The sequence below is a fragment of the Hemicordylus capensis genome, chromosome 1 (assembly GCF_027244095.1).
Source record: "Hemicordylus capensis ecotype Gifberg chromosome 1, rHemCap1.1.pri, whole genome shotgun sequence".
In the NCBI taxonomy this organism is placed as follows: Eukaryota; Metazoa; Chordata; class Lepidosauria; order Squamata; family Cordylidae; genus Hemicordylus; species Hemicordylus capensis.
Window position 1 is genome coordinate 333,608,997 of NC_069657.1, and position 23,870 is coordinate 333,632,866.

The window sequence follows — 23,870 nt, forward strand, 5'->3', positions numbered from 1 at the left end:
AGCCATGCTGGCAGCAGGGACAAGTGCTGCACAGCAGAGACTCAGGAGACAGCGGTGGTTCCTTCAACTGCCCTGCTGGTGGGCAAATTGCTTAATTTTTATATTTCAAATGAAGCCCCACTGGCAGCGGGAATGGCCGCTGTGGTGGTGGAGACTCAGGAAGCAGTGGCTTCTCCAACCACTGTTCCTTCTAAGGCGAGTGAACGCTCACGCGTTTTTGGATGTCCGCTCAGTTAGTTTTAGATCCCACTCAGGTTGAATCAGGAAGGCCTCATTCTGAATATATGTGCGGACACACTGCCTAGATACTGCCACTTAGAACAAAATGCATTCCACACAAAGATGAAAAATGGTAGTCTGGACCAGCTGCTGCTACGGCTTCATTTTAAACCATAGAAATTAAGCATTTCAGTCACCGGCGGGGCAGTTGGAGGAGCCCCTGCTGCCATCTCCCGAGTCTCCACTATGCAGAGGCCAACCCCACTGACAGAGGGGCTTCATTTAAAAGGTAAATAATAAGCATTTCGCCCACCCCCAACCACTGCTTTAAAGTTGAAGAAGGAAAACCCTTTTAGGCTAGGAGATCCCCTGTACTTGTAAAGGGCAATCCTAGCCACATTACCCTTTACAAGTATCCTCCCACCCCACTGAGCCAGTTCTACAAACCAGGAGATGGTCCAGTTCAACTTGAACCGGTGGCCCCCCTCTTTGGTGGCCGGTCCAGTTCAACCTTGGACCACCTGAACTGGGCCGACTCGATGGTGAGCCTGGCTCGATGGCAAGCTGACTCACACATCCCTAATGTTTACACAGGCATAGGACAAATTACAAATGTGTTCCTGAAGATGTTTTCATCACTTTTGAAGCCTACAGAATTGTCTGTGTGTGTGCGCGCGCGTGCACGTTTAATAACACTTCCAATAAGGTAAATTTTACAATCTGTATTGCTCATCCTAACAGACCTGCACAGCAGGGTAGCATATTAATCAATAGCAAAAGATGGGCAAGGTTATGTCTACTTTAATGGCAAAAGCACAAGACAACAACATTAAGCAATTTCTATCATAGAATGGAAGTCTTAATTCTATATAAACATGAATTGGTAAAAGGAATTAGTGGTGTGCACGGAACCGCAGAGTTGCGGTTTGACGCCGGGCGGGGGGGTGGCTCTTTAAGGGCAGTTGAGGTTGCACTGACACCCCCCACCCCCGCAGCTCTTCCCTCACCAGTGCTCTCTCTCTCTTTTTTTTTTTTTAAGTATATGGGGTGGCAACGTACCTCCCTGCCGCCCATTCGCTCGTTCTCGGCCAGAAGCGGCCGGAAGTAACGTCTGTGCATATGCCTGCCCTGCCCATGCACACGCAGCGCACGCACACATCATGCATGCCACATGCGTGGCGTGCGTGCACCGGGCCAGGTACATGCACAGACGTTACTTCCGGCTGAGAAGGAACGAAGGGGCAGCAGGGAGTACGCTGCTGTCCCATATATTTAAAAAAAAACCCGGAGCGCTGGTGAGGGAAGAGCGGTGGGGTTGGGGGGATAAGGGCACCCTCCCCCGCCCTTAAAGAGCCACCCCCCCGGCGTCGAACCTTCAAACGCCACCGCATTCAAACTGGTTCGGAGGCCTCTACAAAGGCCTCTGGACCGGTTCATGCATACCACTAAAAGGAATTCAAGGGGTCTGAACTTAACCATTCCTTAACTGATCATCACATTCAAGATTACCAGTAAATACAAGTCACAGTTCAAAAGTATACTTCTTTCAGTTTTGTCCTCACAAGATATTGATTTGAATTTTAACCCAACTCGACAGATCTACTGTATTGCCACATGTCTAAATGTCAGGATTGATGGAAGGCTAATTTCTTTTTGGAACATGTTGCAATGAAAAAAGAACACAAAACCCTACAGTGCTGGCGCATAAAGGAAAGGAACTGCTTAATTCTACACTGACTCATTTCTTGGTGCTCAAATGGGCCTAATGACTTGCCCCAACTCTGTAGAAGTAAGTTGCCTGCCATTTTCTCTAAAGTTCATATACTAGTATACACCAATGTGGGTATTTTGAGCTAAAACTATAAGTGATGCATGACACTGAGAAGATTTATATGAACTGGAACATGCTGTCAATTGAAATATCAATTTCCATCCATTTCTTCATCTCTTCCCACTGGATCCCTTCTCTTCTTCCAAATCATCTCTTGCTTTTCCAAACTCTTTACTCTTAAGAGAGCATTTAAGCCCCTTTTAATTCTGAAGGAACATTGTGGTGCTCACTTTCTAAACAGAATATTGATGTGATGTATAGACAATAAAAGTTGTATTGTGTGATCATTATGTTCTGTAATCCTCTGAACAAAAAGCAACACCACTGTAGAGTCAGCGTGGTGTAGTGGTTAGAGTGCTGGACTAGGACCGAGGAGACCCGAGTTCAAATCCCCATTCAGCCATGATACTACCTGGGTGACTCTGGGCTAACCTACTTCTCAGGGCTGTTGTGAGGAGAAACTTAAGTATGTAGTACACTGCTCTGGGCTCCTTTGAGGAAGAGCGGGATATAAAATTTATTTATTCGATTTCTATACCGCCCTTCCAAAAATGGCTCAGGGTGGTTTACACAGAGAAATAATACATAAATAAGATGGATCCCTGTCCCCAAAGGGCTCACAATCTAAAAAGAAAAATAAGATAGACACCAGCAACAGTCACTGGAGAAACTGTGCTGAGGGTGGATAGGGCCAGTTACTCTCCCACTGCTAAATAAAGAGAATCACCACATTTAAAAGGTGCTTCTTTGCCAAGTTAGCCAGGGTTAAATATAATAATAATAATAATAATAATAATAATAATAATAGTAGTAGTAGTAGTAGTAGTAGTAGTCGTCGTCAAAATGGAAGGTTGGCACAAACATCTATGACAACAAAACTGCTGATATTAAGGAAGACATTATGTCTATTTTGATTATCTTTCACCCCTAGAAAGAGACTGAGAGCAGGGCTTGAGGTAACACAAGGTGGTGCTGTAGTTCAGTGGTAGAGCATTTGTTTTGCCTTCAGAAGGTCCCAGGTTCAATCCCTGGCATCTCCAGGTTGGCCTGGAAAAGATTCCTGCCTGAAACCTTGGAGAACTGCTAGCAGTCAGTTTAGACCAGGATTTCTCAACATTTTTGGAGTCATGGACCGGTACATTATTCATGCACAGGTTCCTGGACCAGCAGTTAATAAGGGGGTCACCCCCCCTTGCCCCCACCCCACCCCCAGGCATGACCCCAAAAAACAATTTCGGGCAGCTCTCCAGAGCTCATTTCCAGGCAGCCCTTGCTGCTGGATAATGTTCATTTCGAAGAAGTGAAATGAACGTTATCCAGCATAGAGAGATGCCTGGAAATGAGCTCCAGAGAGTTCTCGGTGGTCCACGCCAGCCCAAAATTCTTTTTTTTTCCTTGGGGGGGGGGGGAGCAGTATTAGTGATGCCTCACAGACATCACTAATTCCTTATGGACCGGCACCAGTCCACGGACCAGTGGTTGAGCAACTCTGGTTTAGAAAATACTGAGCTAGATAGACCAATGTTCTGACTCTGTATAAGGCAACTTCCTATGTAGCCTCTTCTGTAGTCCCCTTAACTGTGGGATAACATACATATAATTGAACATGGCTTCTCCATAAAATCACTCATTCATTTTTACCCACGATGAGGGAAATAAGCCTAAAACTTACCACCACCAGAACACTAGAAGCTGCCGTATATTGAGCCAGCACTGGTCATCTAGTTCAGTATTGTCTACACTGACTGGGAGCTGGTTTCAGAGAGGTACCTTTGGCAGCCCTACTTAGAAATACTAAGGATTGAACTTGACCTTCCATGTGCAAAACCTATACTCTTTCCTCAACTAGAGAACCTAGGACCAAGTATTGTCTGAACAAACTTGTTTATTTTCATGTCGGTCAAGCTCTCCTACAACTAATGGGTCTATCTTTTTTATTTATATTAATATATCAATTATAATATCTAAGCGATTATAATTTACAGTGTAATTGAAAACTAAATATTAAAAACTAAATATTAAAAACAGACACAAGCAATCCAGTCCAACCTCTCCTGTTTTAAAGTTTTCTCCCACCAGTCAAACATATCTTGAACCAAAAACCTTCCCAGGTATGACATATGCTGAAAATGTGCACTTTATAATCCACCAGTATAAACCATGTTTTACAAAATATCTTGACAGGTCCTGGAGATAATGTTCAACAAAACAACTAGTTCTCTGGCATACATAGTTCTACATACTTGTATAATTAAATCCTTTTGATCCAAATCCTTTTTCATTGTGGGTTCAAAGAGTCAGTTTTATCAATCTATGAGATTTTACACAGAAGATTCAGATCCTAAGTTACCTAGATGGTCTCCAGCTACTCCTGTTTCAGGACACAAATACTAAAATCAGACACTGAACATCCAACAGAAAGTAGATTCATTTTTTTTGCAGAAATTCTTCAGTCTGACTGCAAAAGTAACTTACTGAGGAACATTAAAATGTTGGAACTATGCAAGACCTATAGTCTGCACTTATTTTAAAAGAACAAGAAAATACAAGTTGTGTTCCAAAGCTTTATGTTCGGATGGAAAATGTTCTATAGCATGGGAACCATTAAAAATGAGACACTCTCATGTGACCATAAGACATGCCTTTGAGGGTCTCTCTGAACATGTATGAGAGCCTCTCTCACAATCTTACAGGACAGACAGATTAATCTGGGAGAAGGCAGTCCTTCAAGTACCCCAATCCCAACCTCTTTTATAAACTTCCAAATAATTAGGCGACAAAGCAGTTCTCCATAACATTACACTATCTGCTGTTAACCAGAGTCACAAAATCAACTATAACAGAAGCCCACTTACTCTGGCTCTGGTGAACATAGAAACTATTCAATAGGGCTCAGAGAAAATTCTGATAAAGGAAATAAGAAGTTTGTTTACAGCTGTTTGATCACCATTTTTCTTCAACATATAATAATGTAATGCTACCACATTAGAAAGGCTAAGGAGTCTGCCTATAAATAAGGACTATGAAGATCCAGGTTGTTCTTTAAAAAGCTCATACAAAATGACAGTCATAAAATCATTCCAATTCTTTTCTAGTTCTCTAGAGTTTAGATGTTTTGTTTTAAACATGACAAAAGCTTTTCTGTAACTTAAATTTATATGCAAAGAGGATTTACAGTTTAAACTATAAAACAATTCTTACAAATAATGGTAAGCCAAAAGTACAGATTGTCATTGGTGCAGAAAGATAGCCATGAACTTATTAGTTACAAAATGCATTGGGCAGCCTAATCCTATCCATGTTTACTCACAAGTAACCCCTATGTTCAATGGAATTTACTCTCTAGTTAGTATGCTTAGGACTGCAGCCATAGAAGGAACAAATGACATTTTAGCCCTGTTTACTCATTACTTTCTCAGAATAAAGCTTAACCCAAGATCTCTATGCTCCTGTGCCCCACATCATTACAATTTGGGGGGAGGGAGAGGGAAACTGGAATTTACTTTATTTGAATACAGTATCTTCCTGTCTCCACAATCCATCTCAGGATGAGTTGTGAGGTCAAAGGGAGTCTACAGTCAAATAAATATGGTATAGCCCAGATCATTTGCTACTTTCCCCATATGGTAAGGGGTTGCAGTGGCAAAAACATACATCTAAAATGCATACAAACATATGAAGATGCTTTATAATATTACTAAACTGGACCATTGATCCATCTAGTTCAGTATTGTCCAGTCTGATATGGGGCTGCACTGCCCAAAGTCAGGTTAACAAACACCATGGCCTCTCTTGCAGAAAGGACACCCCCCCCCCCTCAGGAAGAGATGCTCCAGCCTCCAATAAGGCTTTTGAGTTCACCCATGCAGTATCCTACACACACCTCTCCACCAGCCATTCCAGCTTTTGTTTCTTAAAAATCACACCCACTTGACTGGTTCATGTAAACATAAACTTCTTTGTTACAAGCTGGTTTCAGCCCCTGCCGTAAGGGTGTCTGACTTATGCATTGCCTCAGGATAGGTTTCTGAGTACAAATATCCCTGGCCCAGCCACATGGCCTCGGGATCAGATTCCAAATGGATCTTTGCCCTGCTGGTTCTCAAGGGTTCAAGTGGTAGCTCTTCGCTCCACACTCTTTCTTCTTCCTGCTTTTCTGCTGCCTTTCCTTTCCTCTACAAGGAAGTATATCTGCATACCCCAACCTGCAAGCGTAACCAACACAGCAAAAGATCGGGACTGGTAAGAGTAACTGCCTATCCCTTGAAATCTCCTTGCTCTCTTCTCTCTCCTCTTTAAGCCTACATCTCAAACAAAGCCCTAAGCTGATTTAATTGACAATTTGGATCCTAAGCTAAAATGCTTCTATGCAAGACTTTAGTTAATACTGTTGGTTAAGATTTTATTGCCTCCTCACCTTGCTTAATCAATCTTTTTCTTTTCCTGTACCCCGATAATCCCTAAATACATTTGACTGCACCACATTTCCATCTCCTCCTCATTTTCCAGATCAAAACTTTGCACAAATTTATTCTGTAATGAACTGTTCCATATAATAATGCCGATTCCCCATGTTAGCCTGATTTGAGTATTTAGGCAGCACTCCAGAACAGTCTCATTAACACAAGCAAGCAAGCAGTTATCATTTCCCAAAGATCTACTCTGGGACTAGTGGAACTCACCTTGTTAATAAATGATCTGAAGTTCAAACACAATGTCATTGAACAGGAAAATGCACAGAAAAGGGGACAACAAAAATTATCAGAAGTTTAGAGAATGTGGGTAGGGCTAAAGCATTTAGAACTTTTTAGTAGTTTGGTTTTTTTTAAGTCAGTCAAGAGAGGATTTTATAGAGGTGTATAAAATCCCTAGTGTGAAGAAAGTTCTTTTCCTAACACTAGAATTCAGTTATTAGCCACATTTCTATCTCATCTTCCCTTCAAGAAGCTCAGGATGGCATACAAGATTCTCCCGTGTTTCCTATAACAGGGATTCCCACATGTTGTTGACAACTCCCATAAACCAACCATAGGCCATTGCAGGATTATGGGAGTTGTAGTCAATCACATCTGGAAATCCCTATTACAAGGAACACTGCCCCCACCACCCCATACTATCCTAACAATACCATAAGATTAGGTTGAGAGACAGTGATTCAGTGATGCAACATCTTTTACCAGACAGCCTCCGCTCCATCTTTGAATTTTAGCTTTTATCCTGAGCAAGAGTGTTGCAGATGCATGTGCGTGGTGTCAGGAGGGAAGCAATCTCCATCTGGACCAAACAGCAGAGTCCTGCAACTTGAACCAGTGCAAGCAGCCTAGAGGGGCAGAGTACCCACTCTGAATCCTTGAATTCTTAATAAAACTGGGTTTTTCCCCATAAGGAGCAAACGGCAGGGTTCAGGAAATAAGCTCATCTACAATGAGTGAAAAGTGAAGGCTGATGAGTGAAAACTGCTACAGATCCAGCCTTTCTTCCCCACTTCCTTTCCCTCGCCTAGCCTCTTCCTTCTGGGTCCAAAGCCTGAGATCACAGCAGCAACTCTGCAAAGGCATGCGCAGATGTCACATCATAGCAATTTTTTAAAGTTGTTGCTGTGCCGTTCCATGAGGCTCTTTCAGTGCTGCTGAGACTCTGCCTGGGATCTGCTTTTTTCCAGTCTCTCCTCAGCAGGATAAAGAAATTGCCACCTCTCCTTTGCTTGCAGTATCAGCCCACTCCAGTCACCTGGTGAAAGTAAACTGCAGGTGGGGACTCCAGGAAAGGTCTGGAGGGAGAGAGTTTGAAAGTGCTAGGGGGATGGGACTCCAAAGTGAGTACTCTGAGGCTATCCACTAAACTCAGAAGGATAATCTCTTCTTTCAGAGAGGGTGGTGGGGAGACTGCCCCTGTCTCCAAGCTGCTCTTCTATCCCAGTTCTGTGTCACCCTTTCGTAGGGTCCATTGGTTTTTGCCGAGTTTCCTCCCCACACCTTGCCTCACTTTGTGTTTGTTTTACCAGACACATTGCTAGAGAGTTAAGTGTGTTGTGCTTTATGCAAACTCATTCTGCTGCAATTGTTCTGATGCACTCTGGTCCCAGAATAAGCTGTTAGTAGCTGCAGCTTGACCAGAATCATTTCACATCTGTTTTGATTTTTTGGTAGAGAAATTGTGAAGTATAAAATTGTGTGAGAGAGGGGATGCTCATCATAGATGCTGGGAAGCACATGCACAGAGAAACAGGAGTGTGAGGGTCACACACAGGCCCATCCTTAGGGCAGGGCAACCAGGGTGATTGCCCCGGGCCCCATGCTGGGACAGGCCCTGCAGGGGAGCAGCTTGCCCCACAAAAATTAACCTCTCCCCCCTCCCCCAGATTGGCCGATCTGTAGCTCTGCAGCCTGCAGGAGTTGTATGCAGGCTTGCCTGCTAAAGGCTCCCTCTGGAGAGGAGAGAGATGCTGCTACAGCTCCCTTTCCCCTACCCGATTCTCAGCTGTTCAACGGGTGGGCGGAGCTTCCAACACTCTTAAATGTTTGCACTAGTCTGGCTTTCTAGTCTGCACGAAAAGGCTAGCGCTGCTGCTTGTTTCCCTGGTGGGCGTCTATCTAAGTGTTAAGTAAAGGAATCCACTTTCCTAGAGGCACAAATGGGAGGAAAGGGAGGGGCCAAGGAACTCTTCCTCTCCTGCTGTGTTGCTTTCCTCCCCTTCTTCCGAGGTAAGACTCAAGCATTTTCCATTGGCAGCTGCTTTCCTTTTGATTTCTGTCTGTCTCCTCCATGCCTGCCTTTATTCCAGCACTCAAAGGAACTCATGGGAAGGCAGTGAGAGCAGGAGGAGGGTGGTGGTGGTGATAATGTGGGACAGAGTCGCACTGTACAAATCCTCTGCCCTCCCTGCCTTGCAGCCCTGGGCTGTGCTGAGAGCCTTCCTTCCTCCTCTACCTCAGAGCCAGCAATGGAAAATATGGGATCTCCCTTTTTTCATAATCCCGCCTTGCATATTTATGGGATGGCTTCATATAGAGCTTTGATATCAGGCACAGATATAAGGCAGGGTGGGAGAGCTCTGAATGTTGAATGTTTGAACAAACTGTTCTCTTGTTTTGCATTTTTTCTAAAAATATATATTTTTAAAAGTTCTAGAAGTGGCTTATTTCATAGCAGAGAATTACAAAAACTTCTAGAACTGAAGCCCCACCTTGGACCATCATTCCATCCCCATGTGGAGGAAACTACCCTTTGCCTTCATAAAGAAGGGTAAAGGCAGGCCACTTTTTGCCTCAGGATCACCTGAAATGACTTGGCATAGGGCTTTGATATCAGGCACAGATATAGGGCAGGGTGGGAGATTCAACAATTCCTGAATGTTGAAAATGAAATGTCCTACAAATGGCTTGTTTCATGACTTAATAATTTTCCCTTCTGCAGTAAAGCTGCCAGAAAGAGTTCTCTCTATCCATAGAGTACTTCACAGCTAGTGAAAGTAGGGCTAACTGTAAACATCTAAATAAACTTTATTTTATTTGTACATGCACTATGTTCAAGTTGGCTTGCAATCCAGAATGTCTGAGTGAGAACTATGTCCAAGCTGGCTGGACATGTCCAAAAACCTCACTCACATTATTTACACAATATGTCATCAGTCAATATGATTTTGTAATCATACGAGATGTTAAGGAGCCCCCACACATGCTGATTCTCCCCCAGGAACAGCCCTGGTCACACATGGACAGTCATGAAGTTGAAGCCAAGGCAGGTAATTTAGGAGTGAGTTCAGAGAGATTGTGTGTGTTGGGGGGGGGGGGGGGTGAGGAGAATCTGCAAGTGACTCCTGCTACACACAATTTGATGTCTGTACTCCCAATTAATTTGGAATTTTAGCCCTTGTTCCATTCTCAATAACACAGGTTTCGTTTCTTGACAATAAAATGCTTAAAATCCAGTAAATACCTGGAAATCAGGGGGAAGATGGCAAACTCATTCCCAACCTCTCACCAGCTGCATCCCACCAACCCTTTTCCTCTCCTTGCATTCCAGAAAATTGGAGATATCAAAAACCAACTTTTCTGAGCAGGAAGGAGAAGTCTTGCAATTCTTCGATCTCCCTCCCTCCCCCACCACCATTTTTCAGGCTTCAACTCCTTCAAAGAATGAGTGGTAAGTGGGTATTTTTTGGATAGGGATTGATTGTGTAATCAGAAGAATTCTGCCATGCTCCCTTCCTTAAGTTAAACAAAAAATAAAAATCTTAAAACCCACCAGTTTAGAGAGGTTTTTAAAAAGTCTTAACTATAGTTTGATGGGTTTTTAATTGGGTTTTAATTTTAATTGATTTTATTCTTTGCTGTTTTACATTCTCTTTTAATTTTATATTCTATTGTTGCGAGCCACGTCAAGAAGTATTATACTGGAGGGGCAGGATATAAATATTTTAAACACACAGCCAAATAGGAAATTGAATAGATTGGGGAGTGTAAAATTACCCAGGCAACAGCCAAATTGTCAGGGGTGGTTACTGTTCCTTGATACAGAAATATGGCTTAGAGAGAATGATATTGAGAATAGATGGATAGAAAACCATCAATCAAACAGTTAATCTTGAACAGCAAGTCAGCATATCAGCATAACAGGTGATTAAAGAACAGCTAAGTGTTGAATGTTATACAAAGTGCTAGAGGGGTTTCATAAGGAGAGCAGGCAGAAGCTGAAGAATCAGTTAGAAAGAATGGCTATAAACTCCCAATGGTTCAATCCAGGAAAAATAAATTTGAGGAAGGGTTACCTATTCTTAAAGTTCCTTATGTGACTGATAGATTTACATGGAAACATGAAAGATCCTAAGTAAACATGGCTTGAAAACTAATGTAATTTGTACAGCACCTATGACTTTAAAACAGCATCTGATTAAGTCCAGAATTTATTATAGTAAGTGCGAAATGAAGGGTTGTGTGATATTTAAGGAGGAGGAGGGTGGGTGCCAGCCAGGTGAAGGAAATAATGTACAAGACTGTATGTTTGGAATGTGGGGAATTTTACATTGGGGAGACAGGGAGGCCCCTGTTAAGGAGGTATAAAGAACATTTAGCACACCTGCAATATAATAAAGATCAACTGAAGCCCCGGGCAAACATATGAAAGCGTGGTGTAGTGGTTAGAGTGCTGGACTAAGATCAGGGAGACCCAAGTTCAGATCCCCATTCAGCCATGATACTAGCTGGGTGACTTTGGGCCAGTCACTTCTCTCTCAGCCTAACCTACTTCACAGGGTTGTTGTGGAGAAACCTAAGTGTGTAGTACACCGCTCTGGGCTCTTTGAGGAAGATCGAGATATAAATGTATAACAACCCCCAGTGAGACACTACCTCGGCGTGGTTGTGGAGCTTGCATGCTCTGAGGAAGGTGAGAGCTATGCCAGAGGTCCAACCATACTGGACAGGTCTCACCAGAAAAGCCAAACAAAGAGTGCCTCTCCCATCAACAATATGGTGAGACGTAACTTTAATAAATCTATACCGGATTGGTCGTCGCCTGGGTCAACAAGGACCACGCCAGGTGCTGGAGTCCCTGGACATCTGGTGGCAAGTGGGCAACAGGACTCAGGATCTTCAGTTGAGCAACCAGGGCTGGAGACTGCAAGGTTACTGGAAGAAACGTCGCTTAACCGGAAAAAAATATACAAAAAATGCCAACAAGGAAATAATGATCTGCTATTACAAGTCTAGTCCAACTAGAAGAAGTTATTTAAAAAGAATATACCAAAATTGGAAAGAGAAGCATCCAGATACAGAAATAACAGAACAAAGGCTAGCAGACCAGAGAAGATTCATAATAAGAAATAAAGTATTCACAGGAGTTGAGCTGGAAGAACTGCAAAGAGCAACACAGGCTCAAGATATGGAAGAAGAATTACCACAAACTGAAGAAGTTGCTCAGGCGCAGGTGGAGGAGGTGTTGGAAATAGAGGATGCCACTGTTGCTGAACTGTTCCAAAATCAAAACCAGGCAACCTCCCCTTTGCCTTCACCTCAAAAACCCGAATGCCGTTTAACAAGAACTAAAGCAAAAAATAACTGAGCACATGAACCAAACAACCACCAGGGTTCGACTTCCAGCTCTAAAAACAGTTGCCCAAAAACAACTTGTTCAGGCATTAAAAGATGTCAATGCTGCACTTGCAGAAATAACAACCAATAATTTGCAAGAAACAAACCAACTAATGTACAGTGCAGCAACAATTACAACACAAGAGCTCGGATATAAGATCAGTGGACCTATAAAAAAAGAAAGCAGTATATCACCTAAATGGAAGATTAGATTAGAAAATAAAATCTCCAGGCTTAGATCAGATGCTAGTAAACTGAAAGATATGAAAGACAAGAAGTTAAAGAATGAAAACGCCAAACAGTATCTGATCCAAAAATACCACCTAGATTCAAGGAGAATTAGAGAAGTCCTGGAAATAATCAAGCAGCAAATAACAGCAGTGTCAAAGAAGATTAGCAGATACGAAGCCAGAATCACACAACACAGGCAGAATCTCCAATTCCAGTCGAATCAGAGACGTTTCTACCAAAGCATAGAAGGAGAAACTGCAAGAAACCTAGAAACACCAAATAAAGAAGAAACAGTGCAATTCTGGGGAAAATTGTGGGACAATCCAATAGATTATAATAAAAAAGCAGGCTGGATGAAAGAGGTCAAAAAGTGTAACCAACAAATGCAAGATCTAATAACAACACCAGAATTAACAAGGGAAAGAGCAAAGAAAATTAAAAATTTGGCTGCTCCAGGCGACGATGAACTGCATGGCTTGTGGCTTAAACGCCTAACAAGCCTTCATAAACAACTATCAAAACAGTTCAATCACATTTTGCAAGGAGGTGATATATTGAACAATGGCTAACAACTGGGAAAACTCATCTCATCATGAAAGACCCAGCAAAAGGTGCAGTTCCAAGTAATTATAGACCGATCACCTGCCTGCCAACCATGTTCAAATTATTAACTGGAATAATAGCAGATGAAGTGATGCAACACTTATTAACAAACAAACAGCTTCCAGTTGAACAGAAAGGAAATTGCCCGAACACCAGACGCACAAAAGTCCAGCTGCTGATTGACAAAATGATTTTAGAAAACTGCAAGAGAAGAAAAACAAATCTAAGTGTTGCATGGATTGACTACAAGAAAGCCTTTGATTCATTGCCTCACACATGGATACTAAAATGTTTAGAATCAACTGGTGTCAGCAAAAACATTCAGATATTTATTTTAAAAAGCAATGAGCATGTGGAGTACACAGTTAACAATCAATGGCGAGACACTTGGACAGGTTAGCATTAGAAGAGGTATTTTCCAAGGGGTCTCACTATCCCCTCTGTTGTTTGTAATCGCCATGACCCCACTTTCACAAATACTAAACAAAACAGGCCTCGGATACCAAACATCTAAAACATCAAGTAAAATCAACCATCTGCTGTACATGGACGATCTGAAGTTGTATGGAAAGTCCCAGTCAGAAATTGAATCACTGCTAAACACTGCCCATATATTCAGTAGCGATATAGCAATGGAGTTTGGACTAGACAAGTGTGCTGCATTAATAATGAACAGAGGAAAAATAAGAAAAACAGAAGGAATAGAACTGCCCAATGGAAGCAAGATCAAGAACCTGGAAGAGAAAGAACATTACAAATACTTGGGCATTCTCCAGGCTGATAAGATTGCACACGCTGAATTTAAAAGAAAAATGGGAAGTGAATACATCAGGAGAGTTAGAAAAATCCTCAAGTCCAAACTCAATGGCGGCAACACCATACAAGCCATAAACACCTGTGCTATACCTATTATCAGATACAGTGCAGGAATAATAGACTGGACCTAGGCAGAGCTAGAGACGTTAGATCATAAGACCAGGAAAATAATGACCATCAATCATGCTCTGCACCCCCGCAGTGATGTAGATAGGCTATACCTCCTGTAGATGGCTCTTGTATTTGCCATCTGCAACTGCCATCATGCTTTTGCAAGTCTGCATTCTATCCAGGGTGCCTTGCATTTGCACCTCAACATCGGATGCTGCATCCCACATTGTCTGGGTGCACCTCAATGAGTTCATTTTATGCTTGAGTTCCCTGGAGAGAAGGATTTCCACAGCTAGATTCAAGCATATATGACCAACACGTTTTCTCTTTTCTTTCACCCTCAAGCTTCTACCCCTCTTCCTAGTAGAGCAAGTTGGTACTATGCCTAACCAACCACTTTTTTATTTTCTGTACTCCTAATATCCCTCAATAATATAACTCTTTGTTTTCAGTCACATCTCCAACTTCTATATATATAAAACGCTAAGGGCGTATTTTATAAATCCCGTGGTACATGGCACATCTAGCAAGTGTTGTGAGAGAAAGGAGGCACGATGTAGGGCTAAGCAGTGGTCAGAGGGGCAGCTGCTGCTTCCGCCGAGGAGGATGAAGGGCTGAGGTGGAGGTAGAAAGAAGAGACATTGAGCAGCAAGTCGCCCCATCGAGTCTCCTTGCGAGGACGACGGCCAGGGTGGAAGAGTGCACCAAGGACCGTCCATGCAGGCCGTATGGCAAGCCCCAACTCAGCCATCCTCCTCAAAAGGAGGCAGGGCAATGGAGGCCAGCTCTCGGTGCGCTCTCCCACCCTGGATTGGCCGTCCTCCTCACAAGGAGACTCTCGCGGAGTGAGCAAGCCAGTGGGAGGGGGAGAGGGGAGGCTAAGCAAGAGAGTGAGCTAGCAAGCAAGCAATAAAGTCTTAGCACACAGATGCTCTGCGAGGGATATGCTAGTTCTCTTTATTCCCCTTCCAATATGTTAACTGGCCACAATCCTGCTAAACTGATAATTTTCTTGCTGTTCATGGGTCTGCACCCATTTTGATGCTAATTTCTCCCACTTTAAGCAAAGCATAGAAATGGACCGCGGAAGTAAACACATGTCCAGCAGACCCTGGTAACAGCCTAAGAAATGGAAGCCCCTCCCCACTGCAGAAAATGCTGTGATGGGATGGGGGTGGAGAATATGTACCTGCGATATTAGAGCCTGTCCGGTGCTTCAGAGCACAGGAAAGAATCTTCTCAAACTAGCAACAAGGAGCCCAATTCGGACATTTTGATTGTGTTTATACAATGTGGCAGGCTGATGTTGCTTCTTCCTGACAACATACTGCTGATATGTTTCCAAGCAAAATGCAAAGTGTTGGTCATTACCTATAAAGCCCTGAACGGCTTAGGTCCAAGATACTTAAGAAACTGCCTTCTTTGTCATGAACCCTGACTCCTATTAAGATCTGGGGAGGTCTGGTTACGGTTGCTGCCAGCTCATCTGGTGGAGACTCAGGGCCAGGCTTTCTCTGTGGCTGCCCAAGGGCTTTGTAATGCACTCCCTATCAGAATAAGAGCTTCTCCATCACTGATTCTTTTTTAAAAGTTCCTTAAAACACATCTGTTTTCTTAGGCTTTTAATTGAAATTTTAAACTGCTTTGTTTTTATCCTGTGAAATTATTTTAATTGTTTCACTCTCTAAATTGTTTTTATTATGTGAAAATGTTTTGTAATTTGGATTGTGTACACTGTCTAGAGATGTATATATCAGGTGGTATAGAAATAAGATAAATAAATCAAAATGTATCAACATAGCTTCTGACCAGTAAAATTTTGTCTGGCTGGTGAAATTAGCAAAAAAAATTTACCCCTGAGAACTGGAGATATAATTAAGGGAAATTTTCTCAAATCATTTGGAATCATTTTTTTAAAATAAGCATTTCCTTAAAATAACTGGGCTAGATATGTAAAATTTCCAGAATTTTGAAGTCATGAAAAAAACCTTTTTTAATGGAAAACAAATTTGGGGGGAAATTGAAATCTATGCAATATTTATATGCAATTCTTATAACATTGATAATAGTCATTAAGATGACAGAAATGAAGCAGAAAGAAGTAGAAACTGATGACAGTGATACAGTACTACTAAACGTGATACAACAAATATCATTTGTTATATTACGTTTAGTAGTACTGTATCACTGTCATCAGTTTCTACTTCTTCTTTCTGCTTCATTTCTGTCATCTTAATGACTTATGAAAACTGAATTGCCTATATTGAGACAAGCCTCTCTACCTTTTAACATGTTCCTTTATTTCTTTATCTGGTATATTTCCACACATAGACCAGCTCCCCGCAGTGTTCCCTCTAAGGCGTGCGTGTGTGTGCGCGCGCACACACATTTTTTTATGTCTACTCAGTTAATTTTAGATCCCGCTCAGGCTGAATCAGGAAGGCTTTGCTCTGAATATATGTGCACACACACTGCCTTGATACTGCCACCCAGAACATTCATTCTGCACACAGATGAGAAAAATTAGAGAGAACAATGTTCCCCCCTCCCCCCCATACTGTAGGAATCTAAAGGAAGAAAGCTTGGGAGAGCAAAGTCCAGAACATCTTTCCTTATATGACTATATCTGAACACCTTTGCCTAAATATTTTATTCATAATTCTAGAAGAAAATATGTCAAAATCCTCCCACACTGCCACATCAATTTTTTTGGGGGGGGGGGGACAAAAGTCCTTTGGAAAAACTGGGTTTCCCCCAAATTTATTTCAGTTTCTTTCTTGTGCCTTCATAGCTCTAGTTGCAGTGGGGGGGGGGGGGGCAGAAACCTTGGTTATTTCCACATTTTTTCTGAGAAAGCTTAGGATGGAGCAACCAGTTGTGGGCAAGGCCTGCTAGACAGCTTCAACTGGGAATAAAGCTCCCAAGCATGCGCAAGGTTATCATCTGTTGCCAGGGAACACGGGATTGTCATTTCTCTCTCTTCTGAATATAAATGAAATATATTATGAACCCCCACCCAAAAAAAGTACACTCAACATGGTTTTATGCAACCACACCTTTAATTTTGCTTTCATTCACAGTTTCTAACAGATGGAATAAGTATTTGAGTTTTGATCAGACACACATAATCAAGTGAATTCATAACCTGATCTTTGGTTTGGATTATGAGTGAAAACCTTTCCTGACCTATGGGTCAGGAAAAGCACTGGGGACTGCTAATCTGCAATCAAGAATAGTGTTTTCAAGACTGAGAAGCAACAGATTCCAGGCAAACTTAAGCACCACAAAAATATTTGACAAACATTGAATAGAAGTCATATGGAGACAAGAAAGGTTTTAAGTGGACAGACACTGACAGCAACAAAAGATCTTTAAGGAAAGCGTGTTTTTTCCCTTTCCTAACCTTTCCACTTCTCACAATGCAGAGTGCAGAGTACAACCTCAGTAATTTTAGCAAGTCCTAATGGCTTGCTGCTGCTAAGCACTCCCTTTAAGTCACACCCTTTTTAGTACAACCTGATAACTACAAAACAAAAGCAAGTCGAAAGGAATGCACACTTCCTCTTTGAATTTCTAGGAAACAAATTAACCACACCTAAGAGGTATGCTGTTTTTCTGTCAACAATATTCCTCTGAGCAATTATTTGCCCACAGAGCACCTAGTTGCAGCAAGAAGCCATGGAGGGGAGGCCCCAGGACAGAAAAATTGTACAAAAGGGTTTGTGATACAGATCAAGACTGAAGGCCCCCCTGCAGCTCTGTGTGCGTGTGTGCACGGGCAATGAAATAAGAGGCACTAACACTTCAAATTACACAATTAGGTGCGTATCCAGTTTGACTCTGTGCTAGCCTACAAACAGGGAAGAAAAATGACTGAATGCCTGCAAGAGGTGCAGTACTATAGCACAGGTGCTGCAATTTACCAGGTAGTCTGCTATTAATAGAAACATGGAATCCTAAAGTGCCAGGTGGAAGAGAGGATGCTGATAAGCATGTCCCCCCTCCCCCGATCCTCATGAAACCCAACTACGATGTTTATACACCTTGCCTTGTTATCACGATGAACATTAAAGGTTTTCCGCACAGATAAACCTCTTTATTTAAGACTAGTTCAGGAAGAGCCAGTTACCATAGTCCAGTGACACAGTGGCAAAATGACTTGCCTAGCGAGCAAGAGGTTGCTGGTTCGAATCCCAGCTGGTATGTTTCCCATAATATGGGAAACACCTATATCGGTCAGCAGTGAGATAGGAAGGTGCTGAAAGGTATTATCTCACACTGCACAGGAAGTGGCAATGGTAAACCCCTCCTGTATTCTACTGTATTCTCTGTGGTTGCCAGGAGTAGACACTGACTCAAGGGCACAACTTTACTTTAGCTTTACCCTATGATCATACGCAGTTATTTTTTACTACCTTACCTAGTACTAGCTGGCTGCATCCAAACCTTTGGCAGACAGAAGAAAATTCACACAAGGAAACGTCCCTGTCCCCTCCTCCCAACAGCAGTCCCTATGCCCCCACGATAAACCTCCCCTGAAAGCCACAGCCCTGCTGGAAGGGGTATGGAGAGATGCAGAGGAAGGCTGAATCTGCCAAAATTGGGTGGAGGCACCATCTATGAAAGGAGCTTTGCTATTTAATTATCTTGCATTTTACTTAATATTTTATGAAAACTGGATCTACAACACTTAAATCTAGGGGTGTGCATGGTTTGGAGTCCCCCCCGGTCCGGCAAGGGGGGACTGTTACTTTAAGGGGGGGTGGTAGTACTTACCCCCCCCCCGCCGCTCTTCCCCCTCCCGCGCTGGTCCTTTGAAAAATCTTCTTGGGGCGGCAGAGTTCCTCCCTGCCCCCGTCATTGTTCCTAAAGGGTTAAAGAGACGAGCGCTAGCGGCGCGCATGTGTCCTGTGCGGCGCGCGTGCTCATCTGACATATGCGGCGCGCCCCCGGCAGCGTCAGAGATGAGCGCGTGCGCCACGCAGGGCACATGCGCGCCGCTAGGACACGTCTCTTTAACCCTTTAGGAACAACAACGGGGGCAGGGGCGGCAGGGAGGAACTCTGCCGCCCCAAGAAGATTTTTCAAAGGACCAGCGCCGGAGGGGGCAAAGCGGTGGGGGGCGGGGGGTAAGTACTACCACCACCACCCTTAAAGCTACATGCCCCCGCCCTCCCGAACCTCCGGACCTCCGAACCGGTCCGGCGGTCTTTTAAATTGTGCCCGGACTGAACCGTGCACACTCCTACTTAAATCTACTAAGATTTAAACGTAAAGCATGTTAGGTCTAACAATGTGAATGATCTCAACCTGTAAGATTTTAAAGCATTTCCTTAAGGCAGCTGCTACTTAATATCAAGGGATCAATCTTTTTCTGAACAACAATTATAGCAATATTCCCAGTAGGAAAAAAATCCTAACCAGAGACATAGGTTTTGGGCAGTATAAAAATATGCTAGCTAAATAAATAAATAAATAAATTTGAATTCTCGCCTAGACTGCAATCCAGAAGAGTTTTTTTACATGCACACTTAGGGAATATACCAACCAAAATTTAGTAACGGTGTTTATAGCACTTTGTTTCTGTATGTGTATGTGTGTGTCTTTAGCACAGAATCATGAAGTTCATGGATTGACCTTGAGAAGTCACTCTCAAATGGAGGGAGGAAAGATAAGCCCATGATTTCTGTGCTGCTCTTGTCAGAGTTATATATGTAACATGTTAATACTACTGTATTTTGCTCCTTTATGATGTGCCTTTAGTAGAGTTTTCTGTAAATTTACATTTTCTCCTTTGTTTCTTGTTATGTATGGGCTTTATAAGTTAGCCACCCCTCAAAAAAATAATTAATAAAATGCAAACCATAGACAATGAAAATATGGAGATCAGTGTCAATTTCAGAATGTTTGATTTACAGGTTTTCCCTATTTCCTAGTTACTTTAGAGAAGCTGACATGCACATATGCTTGCATGCAGACACACACACCTGTTCAATTACATGCTAATTAGGAATAAAAGATTCTTTCTTCCTATTATGGAGGAAGGGATATTAAACCTGTAAGAGTAACAGTGAAGGCTGATTCCATGTTATGCAGTCACAAATCCATGTTTACCAGTATGTATGAGTGGAGGAAAAAGAGATAGGAGATGACCACCAGTTGAGGCCAATTCCAACTCCTTAGCATATGCTCTCAGATCACAAATGCAGAGGGATGTATACATTTGCAGCAAACAAAGCAGCACACATCAAATGCTTTAGATATACTGAAATACTTATATGGTTAAAAATGTAACATGTTTGCTTTAGCAAACATAAGTACTTATTGCTTACATTTGCACTATATCATTGTCTCATACTAAATACGTGTCTCAAAATGCTTTTAAGAGGCACACTTACCACTCTAAGCATCCTTCCCCTCAAAAAATATCCAAGTAGAACTTGATCAGGACTGAAGCATGTGGATAGTAGGGATGTGCACGGAACTGGTTCAGCACTCCTTTTCTGTAGTGCTGAATCGGTTCGAACTGCCAGTGTTCGAGTCGGTTCAGAGGCTGGGGGTTACTTTAAGGAGCAAGAGGGTGCCTCTTACTTGCCCCACCACTTTCCCTCCATTGGCACTCTCCCAAAAAGCGTGGGCAGAGGGCTGCAGCATTCCTCCTTGCAGCTCTGTTCAGCATCACCATGCAAATGGCCAACACGCGTGTGCATGGGACGCATACGCACCGGCCATTTGCATGGTGACACTGAACAGGGCTGCAAGGAGGAACACTACAGCCCTACACCCACACTTTTGGGGAGAATGCCAGTGGGGGGGAAGTGGCGGGGCAGGGATGGGCAGGTAGAAGGCACCCTCCCTGCCCCTTAGAGTAACCCTCCACCCTCTGGGTAGTGGACAGGAGGGAGTTAAATCTTTCCACTTGTGCAGTTTTCCTGCTGAAAATCACCCTGTTCACCAAGTGGCTATTTGCCCAGAAGCAGGTACTTGCTACAACACCCTTCCACACGTGGATATTTCCAGAGGACAGGCAAAGGGAACAGGGGGGCACCTATTTCCTCTTTGCTACTCTCCATAGTCCACCACCACCAGATGCATGTCTAGTTTTGATTCTGATAAAAGGCAGTAATACGGGGTGGGGTGGGTCCGAAACATTCCAAAGGTAATGGAATTACTTCTCATTTAACTGCTTTACGAAACCAAGGGAACTGCAAACATATAGTAATATCTGATCACTTACACTAGAGCATCTTTAAAGGCTTCATATAAGAGAACACAAAACCATCCTTTCTTCTAATTCAGGTAAGAAAGTGCCTATCAGTTCGGAAACAAAACAGAGCTACCCCAAACTGAGATTGCTAAATAGCTCCTGTGCTTCCAAGACCAACAGAATGTTGAGAGCCTGAGCCAGGGTATCAGCTTAAATAAGAAAAGTGGAGGGTAGAGGGACAGAGAGAATTAGGCTGTTCAAGCCCTTTATAGTCAGTTTCCTGGGGGAGGGGAATTAAGATTTGTAGGATGCATGTCAGGAGGTTAAACATTTCTCTCCCTGTACTATACAGGAATGTTTCAAGAGTGGAAGGAAATAGGACACCTGTTCCTTTTTGCACTCTCCAGAACAACCCCATCCCCCACTAACTGGGGCAAGGGGGCACCTTTTACAATAAAGGCTCATATTTAGCAGGGAAAGATAGCAACTATTCCTATTCAGTGGCTGATGCTGGGAACTCTCTTGCATTTCTTTTTAAGACTGTAAGCCCCTTTGGGACAGGAAAGCACTTTCTCAATCCTTTTACTTTATAAACATTTTGCAATATTTTTTCATATATTGAAAAGCAATATATGAATATTCATAATAACAACATAGAAATAAAATGGTTAAGTTCTGGGCTGGCACCCTGGCTGCAAAACTGACTAACACTATATAGCACAACAGGGGAAAATTTCAAGGCCTACCAAGGAGTCTTTTCCCCTGCCCTCATGAGAGCCCCATCTCTACTGCTGATGTGTACGGCCTCTCAAGCAAAGTTACATACTCCCTTAAGTGCTGCAGTGTAATAGGAAAGCAGACAGTCCGCTAGGCAGTAGAACTGTTGGGGTCCTATCCACTGAGACTGTTTCTTCTTGTACTTCAGAAGGCCACAAACACCTTTCTCTCCCTTTCCCAACCTCTCTTGCTCTTGTAACCAATTATTCACACCATTAGCAGACCCAGAACTTTCCAAGCATCTTCATCTGGATTAACACCCCTCCCATCACCATTCCTACATAACCTAAGCAGGATAGCCATTCAGAACGGCAGCAGCAGGTAGGCAGGCTGATTAGGGGCTTTATGGCAGCACAGCAGCTAGGTCACATTGCATCAAATGGTTCTTTGAAATATGGCCCTGATGTTGTGCTCTGCTGATTTTATGATGGTTCTAGCACAGAATATATTGTTATCTATTGATAGGCAGCTGTTAACAGATTGGAGGTAAAGAGAAATGAAACAAAGCCCAATTAGGCTATGCAACAGGGCAGAATGTTAGTATTCCCAGTTTACATCCAAGAAACTGGGGCCAAGAGATCACTACTACAGGACATTTATTCCTAGTGTGTCAAGTAATGACAGATGCTAAAAATGATGCAGTCCCAGCAAAAAGGACATAAAACCTATGGGCCAATCCAGCATAGCAGAAGAGATAGGAATGAGTAAAGGAAGCCCCCCCCCCCCCAAGGCAAATCAGCATGTATAGAATGAAGGATATAAAATGCCTTGGGGGATGTGAAAGCTGTAATCAAAGACACAACTTTGAAAGGGTAGATTTCTGAAATTGATGCTAAAAGTGACACAGAACCCATACAAAGAATTAAGTAAAGGGGTATTCTGAATCAATCATGTATATGGGAACAAGAAAAGCCACCAAGACTGACCATAGTAAAAAAGCAGCCATGAATAATAGCAGGTACTGAGTTCAATCAGACTATATGCAGTTACATAATGCACCATAAATAATTAAAGAAAAGAGTATCATTTGAAGCAGGGACACATACAGTATTTCTATAAGAGGCAAGCAAAGAGGCTGGCTTAATAACAACAACTAGCATTTATACAGCACTTATATTGCACCTTTGAATGCTCACAGTTTTTCACATTTCAGGAATTTTTACAACATTCCAGTATCATATACAACTACAACCCTCGTTATCTGCAGTTTTGGCGGCTGCGGTTTTGCGTATCTGCAGGTGGGTCTTAGAGACCCAGTTTCATTATCCACAGTATTAAAAATAGGCAATCTTTGTCTATCTGTGGTTCCTGTGCCAGCAGAAGTGACTTCTGGTTGCATTTCCTGTCTGCAAGAAGCACAGAACCATTCTGTGGCTTGTGTTTACAAGAATGAACAAATTGTACTAGTAAGAACTAATCAGCCTACTTTCCTTTCACTGTCTCTACAAGTGGACTAAATTTGGTTCAGATCGAGATCCACAAGTTAGATCTGTTGCACCACAAATGTTCATGCATCCACCATCTTGGATCAGGGTGGATGACATCATTACAAACTACACCACTGAGGTGTCCCTGTGTGTCACTCACTACAACTGTACCAAATTTGGTTCAAATAGGTTAGACAGTCCTCAAGTTAGCAGCGCACGATCAACTAAACAGGGTTAGCAGAGCGCTCACTCCCCTAACCTTGTTTAAGGGTGTGTGTGTTTTGTGGGGTTTGCTGCCAGGAGCTGTGCAGCTCTCATGGCAGCACACAACCAGAAGGAATTGGGCTAGGCACCCTTAGCCCGGTTCATCCTGGTTGTGAGAATAGCCTCAGTATATATTAGATAGGCAGGGATCCACAAATATAGGCTTAGCCCACTAGCCACTCATTTGTGGTTGCCACCAATTCTCCTTTTCAGATCCTTTTCTAGCACACAGGCAAAGGTCTTAGGAGAGAAGTGGGTCTTCTGTCATTTGCCTTGGGATATGGAGATGGTAA

The 23,870-nt window shown here is 42.8% G+C and overlaps 1 protein-coding gene across 3 annotated transcripts in view; it reads right to left on the minus strand.

Moving 5' to 3' along the window:
* REV3L (REV3 like, DNA directed polymerase zeta catalytic subunit) overlaps window positions 1-23,870 on the minus strand; it is a 188,642-nt gene that overhangs the window by 159,188 nt on the left and 5,584 nt on the right. The window lies entirely within an intron of this gene.